The sequence below is a fragment of the Solanum stenotomum genome, chromosome 11 (genome assembly GCF_019186545.1).
Source record: "Solanum stenotomum isolate F172 chromosome 11, ASM1918654v1, whole genome shotgun sequence".
Lineage (NCBI taxonomy): Eukaryota > Viridiplantae > Streptophyta > Magnoliopsida > Solanales > Solanaceae > Solanum > Solanum stenotomum.
The window spans coordinates 31,540,852-31,547,481 of NC_064292.1; positions in this window are offsets into that span (position 1 = coordinate 31,540,852).

A 6,630-nucleotide genomic window follows, 5' to 3' on the forward strand; every position below is an offset into this window, starting at 1 on the left:
AATGTCTGACAAACATAAAATTTGGGAAATGAGTTCGGAAAGTAAATTACAAAGCAAATTACAGATAAAGCAATCCCACGCAGGGGATTATAACAAACTTCAAACTTATCCTGATCCTTCGCCAAGTTTGGTCCTCTTGGTGATGCTGACCTCTTCCCATATAGTATATTTGTTCGCCCATAGGTGATCTTTTGCCAACCGAGCCCCTTCCTGGTTTCTGAACCTCTCTACTGACTGAATCTGATGTTCCATGCTATCATCCAATTCTGACATGCCTCGTCTGGCTCTTTGTAGCTCTTGCTTCAACTGAGCTATAACTTTGGCGTCTTCTGAATGTGGCATTGATGATCCAACTCATTCTGATCAAACTTCTCTTGGAGTTGATGAAGTCGAATTTGATGTTTGGCTCCAACATCTGCAATAATATGGGGAACGTTTGGACCGGGTTCAATAGTTTCGGCGAGACTCTTTTTTAACCATTCCCTGTAATCCTTAGAGCATTCAGGACGAAACCTATTTGGCACCGGCTCACCCAATACCCTTCGAGTTTTCCATAATTGAAGTATCTTTTTAGTAAAAACGACTTCTCCATTTTCATGATCTGTCACAAATCTTGTCATGTCTTCGATTTGAGGAAGTTCTTATTTCCCTCCTAGTTGTCTAAGTACGTGAGAAGGAGCATACGGTCGAGTTCCTCTCAACCCAGCAAATATCAAGTAAGGGGCCTTCCCACTTCAGATCACAATTTGTTTTGTTACTACCAAGCATGGGATCGACCACTGCACATTTTCCTCTCTCAAACCCTGAAGTCTCGGATACCAAAACTCTTGGCCTCCAGTCCTGTTGAAATTATTACGTTGCACCTACCAATCGTGACTTTCGAGTCTGTTCGGTCTTTTCAAGGGATTTGGTTCTGTTGGATCATGAGCTTTGATCAAGTGTCTCATCATCGACCATTGAAGTATTAGGTTGCACCTTTGAAAGAAACGTGTTTGACTAGAAGGGTTTAAGCATTCGAGTGTCCGCTAACATGCGGTTGACCTGCGACTTGACTAAAATATATTTGACTATTTTTTAGGAAAATAATGATTTAAAATAATAAACTTACAATATTTGATTAACTTTGAGAAAATAATTAAATAAATGACGCATTTTATTTTATTTTTTATTTTTAAAGAAAGGGACATAAAATGAGACGTTTGAATTAAAATGCAAGTGATTAGAATATTAATAAAGCTAGATTAATTAGAATTTATTTGATGAACTATTTTAATAATAAATTGAACTAATTTGGTTAAATAAAGCATGAAAAAAAATCTACTTTAACTCGATTGAAAGAAAATAAATAAAAGTTTTGACTAAATATATTCAATAAAAGTATAAGAGTTGCAAAAAAAAATTTAAGATAAACTAACCTAAAGAATATTGTTCATATTTTGGGGAATTTAATTAAGTTATTTAAAAGTTAGAGTTAAATAATAATAAAAAATTATAATCACACAATTGAATAAGTTAAAAGTAAAAGAGAAATGAAATTGGGCCCTTCTTGGGCCTGCTGCAGCTGATATGGGCCTCAGCTTAATGTTTGCCCTTAGAGACCTTGTGTATACGTCAAGCATATATTGTTGTATACTGGTCGTTTCTAAGCCTTTTTCTTATACATTGAACCATATATCAACTATATACGACCCGCTCTGACGCCTCCAACATGTATATTTATTTTTGGACACATATTTTCTGCCCTGAATCGATATATCAGTGTATAAATGTTGTACACAGTATGTATACAACCCATTTTCGGGTTTTTGAACTAATTTCCAGCAACATGTTGGGTCTCTAGGACCTGTAACAGCTTCCAAGTGTATAGGGGCTGACTCGAGAAATGGGGAAAGCAAAGATCGAGCCTTTATGGCTCAACTCAGAAATGCAAGGTTGATAAGTCCACCATGGACTCGAAAAGGATTCACATACACACAAAGAGAAAGAAGAGAATTAGAAAAAAAAAAAAAAGAGATAAGAGTCCCCAACGAACACATGATCAAATGATTAACTTGTGACAAAGATAAACACATTATTCTTATGAAATAAGAACACAATTACGAACTAATATGCTTTTAGACAAAAGGTGTTGACATTGTATCCAAAAGGAGAGATAATTGCGACAATTAATTAAGAATAGGATAGGCCATTAGAAAGCTTCTCAACTAGATGAATATATAATATAGTATTAACTTAATGATGTAAAGAAAAGTCAACAGTGAACTAAGTGAATTGATTGCTAAAAAAAATTGCACAAAGGCATGAAAGCTATGGTGGAAAACTATCATTTTAAACACATCTAGATATAACTCCTACTATTAAACTTTAAGAACTTAACAACTATAAGGAACATTTCTAAGTTAATGGGCAAAATAAATAAATAAAATAATCTCACTCACTGCAAGACTAACACAACTACACGTTTTAAAAGCTCATGGCATTAGGTGACATTCCAAAACAGGGAACGAAAGTATATGACAACTAACTTAAAGGACACATGAGAAGGTATAGAACACATTAAGGAAAGCGATAACGGCTAATCTAATTTGAACTTGAGGGCCTATTTATTTATTGATTATTAGCAACATATCAAGACTACATTGAACGTTAATAAACAAAACAACAAATTTGGGGCACTCACTAAACATGATCAATGCTATAGAATTGAAATTGGGTAACTTTAAAGGCTAGTAATCATTCACTCTTACACAATAATAAAACCATCAAAATCTGAAAGTACAATACTTAACAGAGAAAAACAAGGTGGTAAAATCTTACACTTCAACTATTGAGCCTGTTTAACCACGTCAAACAGATAGTCAAGACTTATCATGAAAGTAGACTTTATTTAACATGCTCGAATAGAATGTAGTTGCTTGCTACGCTCACACGGTTAGGAAACAAAGTTTTCTCAAAAAGGATTAGAGACTTTAGCATCGAGGCTGTGGGATAGTGGAAACAAGGAGGTTATAATAACACTACGCCTTGAAGCCAAAAAAGAACAAAACAATAGCGAGACATGGACAACATTCTAGTATGTAAGAGCAATAATTGGATTTAAATAGCATGAGATTGAGCTAATATTGATAAGAGTTTATTATAATGACTAAAAATCGACAGAGGGGATAACCAAGGCTACGATTAAGCAGTGACGAAATAGAACTTATACATTTAGCACACTCACAGTTGAAACCAATCGAATAGTGGATCATCTCGAGCAAACTAAACAAGTTCAACTAGCTTTATAGATACAAAATCGAGCCAACAAGTCTAAGGACTAACATACAATAATAAAGTGACTTCATCGATGCTTGAATCATGTTTACTGCTAAAAAGAAAAACCCACAGGAAAACGGTACTAAAGCAAAGACTTAAGAGCGTAGGAACCAAACGTTCTTAATAATAAATTCCATACCAAGTATCGAACACATAGCACACCATATTGAAAGCAGAACGTAAGAGGAGGCGAAGCTACCTTTTTTGGAGCAGTGAGCTGGACGATGAGTTTGAGAAGGCAGCAATTCTTCCGCCACAAAAGCCAAATACGAATAGCAAACCAAGAAAATTTGAGTGGGAACCTTCTCGGAACTTAGAATAAGAAAGCCAAATATAAAATTTTAAGTGTAAAATCACTATTGCCAAAGAACTCAAACTCAAACTCCGCTCCTCTCTCCTCTCCTTTTTTTTTCAACACCGATGGATAGGGGGTTTATATAGAGGAAATAGGGGGTCGATTTAGGAGGAAAAACGAGTGGGAAATTGAATTTGAAATCCGAATTCCTTTTTTCCAAAGCCATCATTGGAGAGATTTGGAAATCCATGAACAGGGGACGTGAGGGTTTGACATTGAGGCAGCTAGGGTTATGGGTTTTGCAGATGATCGCGTACAAGTTTGGTATTGCTCGCGACTTTGGTTGATGTCCGCGATTTCTGGGTCGCGGATCTGCTTTGCTCACTGCGTGTGAAGAAGACGATGATGTACATGGTGGGGTCGTTTATTGTGTATTGTATTTTTTGCCAGAACTGTTGGATCGTTGTAATGGGCTGGGTTGATTTTATTTGGCTTAAAGGAATTGGGTTGGCAGGGAGAAAAATGGAAAGTGTTGGATTGATATTGGAAAAATGGGTTGATGGGCTGCTGGGAAATTGAACTTAATGGGCTACTGAAAAATTGGCCCAAATAAGAAAGGGGGTTAGATCTTTTTAGAGATAAACATATTGAGTTTAATTTAGATGGGTTAATACTAATTAATTAACGAGCTTCTTAAATTTAATGAAATAAAACAATTAATTTACTTGTAAACAAATTTACTCAAAAATATAAACATAACTTAAACTAATCAAACAAATACTTAATTAAAGCAAAAAATCTTTTGAGATGATTTTCGAATATTTTTAAAATATATTAATTATATACATAATTATAAAACACATATATTATCTTAAAATTATAAAAACGATACAACTATTTAAAATAACTTGCAAACTATATCTATTTTTATTTTTATTTTTTGAAATTTTATAAAAACTAATTATTTTAACTCATTTGAAATTGAAGAAGCTCGATGATTAATCTATAATGTGGAGGTCAAAAATTGGGTGTCAACAATATGCATTGAGTGATATTGTGAAGTTCTCTATGTACTTGATTGTGTGGTTGTGTAGCTTGGTTGTGTGATTTGTGATTGGTCTGAAATCCTGAGACCGTGGAATTTATAATCTTAAACCCTCTCTATCGAAATGATGCCTTGAATAAAGAAGGCTTGATGAAATATAGTTAATGAATTGGAAAGTGGTGATAATAAATGATAAATTAATGGTATAATTGGATTGGATTGTCATGTTCTGACACGTATTATTGGATCGGAGTGTCACATTCCAACACGGTATAATTGGATGGGAGTGTCACGTTCCGACATGGTATAATTGGATGGGAGTGTCACGTTCTGACACGGTATTATTGGATCGGAGTGTCATGTTCCGGCACGGTATAATTGGATCGGAGTGTCACGTTCCGACACGGTAACATTAAAGGAAAAATATGTTGAATTAACTTAATGTACTCAATCTCAAAGAACTCAATTCCCAAATTAGTTTGGTTTGGAGGCATGAATCCTCATGTGTGATCTTGATATTGTTAACTGATTACGTACTTACTTTAATGTTGTTGACACTGGTTCATGTGTTTGTTGCTTGCCACCTGCTAAGTGTCATAGTTGATTTTATACTATTATTCATTACATATTAGTTTCTATTTTGGGTTGGCAAATGATATTTACTCAATACATGTTGCCCTGTACTGAGCCCTACTTGTGTTTTTCTTTGTTTTCTTTTTGTGGAGTGCAACGAGTGTATCAGTGACTTCGACTCGCCCTTAGCTCTAGCCAGTCTCCAGCACATCAGTTTCCAGGGTGAGCTATTCATTTCAGCTCCGTGTTGGATTCTCTTGGTCATGGCATGATGTCCTTAGTTTTCAGATATAACCTATTTTATTCATTTATATTGGTGTCTTTAATACTCTTAGACTTAGTATTTGAAGATTAGATGTCCTTGATGTGATGACTTTCAGATTTTGGGAATAATAAGTGTCAGACTTTAAAGGTTTATTTGATTGGTTACTTTAATAAGTTTTGAGCTTCCACATTATTGTTGTTTTTCGTAGTTGAATTATTGATATATGTTGGGGTTTGGATTTCTTGGTTCGCCCACTTAGGAGGTTAAGTGGGCTGCCACTCACGACTCATTTTTTATCATGACAATAATATTTTATAATAGAAAAAAAATAATTTACTTCGATCTTTTATTGATAAAAAGGAAGGTCTCTAGTAAAATTTGTAAAAGGCTAAAAAGGAAATCACAATTTCTTCCCAAGTTGAAACAAGAACTAAAATCTCAAAAGAATTATAGATAGTGAAATTTTATTGAATTTAAATTTGCAAGGACTTCAGATTATATTAGATTCAAAATATTATAATAATTATAATATTTTTCTGTCTTGATTTTTTATATTTTTTATTAGCTTTACTGTCTATAATAATGTCTTCCACCCAAGCGAAAACACTTTTTGAGTGGGATTTTATGGATTATTGAGGTTTCATACGTACATAATTAAAAAAGAGATATATATTGTGATTAATTTATTTAAGCAATATCTGTGAACACACATATGTTTTTTTCCAAAATATGAACCAAATATATATATATATCTAATAAAATGCTTTATCAGATGTTCAATTACTAAAAAAATATAATTCAAATATCAGCATAAATTTTACTGTTAAATTTAAAAAATTACCGATATATTGTGGCGCTAATTTTACTACGTTAGCTTTATTTATTTATTTATGGTATAAGATCTATAAATGAATAAAAGTCTCATCATATGACTTTGATATTTATTAAACCTCGGTGAAAACATATTTTTTTTTTCTCAAATTAAATAATGTCATTTCTGTGATACGTCAAGTGGGTTTTCATAAAAGTTGAGAAAATTAATATTTATTTCATTTTATTTTATATGACATTTTTTAACTTGATACAATATTTAAGAATGAAATGAAATTTTTGAAATTTATCGTTTTAAACAATCCT